This window comes from Sinocyclocheilus anshuiensis, unplaced genomic scaffold, assembly GCF_001515605.1.
Source record: "Sinocyclocheilus anshuiensis isolate Anshui unplaced genomic scaffold, SAMN03320099.WGS_v1.1 scaffold3360, whole genome shotgun sequence".
NCBI lineage: Eukaryota > Metazoa > Chordata > Actinopteri > Cypriniformes > Cyprinidae > Sinocyclocheilus > Sinocyclocheilus anshuiensis.
In genome coordinates, this window is record NW_015553483.1 from 148,438 (window position 1) to 150,559 (window position 2,122).

The 2,122-nt window shown below is 37.9% G+C and overlaps 1 pseudogene; it reads left to right on the forward strand.

Annotated features, from left to right (window-relative positions):
* LOC107668339 (low-density lipoprotein receptor-related protein 1-like) overlaps nucleotides 1-2,122 on the forward strand; it is a 138,025-nt pseudogene that overhangs the window by 79,355 nt on the left and 56,548 nt on the right.

A 2,122-nucleotide genomic window follows, 5' to 3' on the forward strand; every position in this document is an offset into this window, starting at 1 on the left:
TTTGTATCGATATCTCTGTGTGTGTGTGTGTGTGTGTGTGTGTGTGTGTGTGTGTGTGTGTGAGAAAGAGCGAAACAGTGAATTCATGCAGCTCGAGCAGTATGATGTCATTCAGATCAGTTCACCCCAGCAGTTCCCTGTTCTAGGACACTTCTCTCTGTTTACGGACGAGATCTGGTTTTCCGCTTTCCCCTCTTTAGACTCTGCCAGACACTAACCTTTGCCATGAGGGAAAGCCTTTATGTCCAATGCCTAATGATGGCCGTCACAGTGCCAGCCTTGGACCGCTGTTCATGAGAAAGTTTGATTTGGATCAGTTCATTGTGGTTGTGCCTCACACTGGTCATGATCACCATCCCTGGGAACTGATTTTTGACGTCAGGAAGCCAAGCTCTCATTACCATCAAATAATAAGATATGTGGCTGTGCCTTTGTATGAGTGTTTACACGGCTGCATTTTAATTGTGTGTCCCATTTCTGTCTTTGTCTGCAGCCACACGGCCTCCCGGCGGTTGCCACACGGATGAGTTCCAGTGCCGAATGGACGGCTTGTGTATTCCTATGCGATGGCGCTGCGACGGAGATACAGACTGCATGGACCTGAGCGACGAGAAGAATTGCGAGGGTGTCACACATATGTGCGACCCTGCCGTCAAGTTTGCCTGCAAAGACTCGGGTTAGTACATGCTTGGCTATCCTGAATGTTCTCACTCTTGTTTCAGGCAACCATGATAAATCAATGTCATGATAAATCAAAATATCACTACTTAAAAGCCCAAAATCAAAAGTTTTGTCAGTTTTAGTCTATGTTAGCTTTAACAGCATCTATATGCTAGTGTACTCCTTAAAAAAATAGCAGATTACACATTTAAAAATTACGGTCTTCTAAAAATATTGATACTGTTGCATCTATCTTGCATATATTCGTTCAGTAATATAACTCTGCCCTCCCCCGTTCTGTTATACAATATTATACACCTGATGTGTAATATTGCTGTGCTGAAAATACAGTTTTTATTATTAAATTAAAAATGATAAATTGCAGCATTTTTGTAAGTGAATTCTGAATTTTGGGCCTAATTTTTTTTTGTTTCTTTGTGTGTTTTAGCTCGCTGTATCAGTAAGGCCTGGGTGTGTGACAGGGACAGTGATTGTGAGGATAACTCGGATGAAGAAAACTGCGAGGCTCTCGAGTGCAAGCGCTCTCACCATGTTTGTGCCAGCAACGACTCCATCTGTCTACCTCCTGAGAAACTGTGCGACGGCAAGGACGACTGCCCCGATGGCTCGGACGAGAAGCTTTGCAGTAATACAAACACACTCAAAAACAAATACACCCAAGTTAAAGGAATATTTCACGCAAACGTTGTCATGTTTTACTCAACCTCATTTCATTTTAGACATGTTTAATTGTTTCTGTGGATCACAAAAAAAGAATGTTTGAATAATCACATAGGCTGCCATTCAAAAGTTTTAGGTCAGTAATTAAAAAAAAAATTTTTTTTGAAAGAAATTAATTCAGCTAGGATGCATTAAATTGATCAAAAGTGACAGTAAAGACATTATGTAAAAATAATTATATTTTAAATAAATGCTTTTTATTTGAACGTTATGTTCATCAAAGAATACTGAAGAAATGTCACATTTTACACAAAAATATTTAGCAGTCAGCCTTCATAATTAAACTGTTTCTTGACCACAGAGTCTGCATATCAGAATGTCTTTTGAAGGATCATGTGACACTGAACACTGGAGTAATAAATCACATTTTAAAAAATATTTAAGTAAAAAATTTTAAATTGTAATAATCACATGGACTACTTTTTTAAAATTTGTTTATTTATTTGGTCTTTTGTGGAACTTGACAGCCAGTAGATCCAGTAAAGATTTTTTTAAACATTTTTTGTTTTCCATGGATGAATACCTTGAGGGTGAGTGAATATCAGAATTTTCGTTATTGCGTGAACTATTCCTTTAAATCTTTCACGGTTGAACAGAGCATGCCAACTCAACTTGTGTTTCCCATTAGCATGACACAGAAATTTCAGGCTTGAATTCAATTGAAATAAGCACATTCTCTCCAACACATTCTTTTTTTTTTTTTTTTTTTTTAAAGACTTGC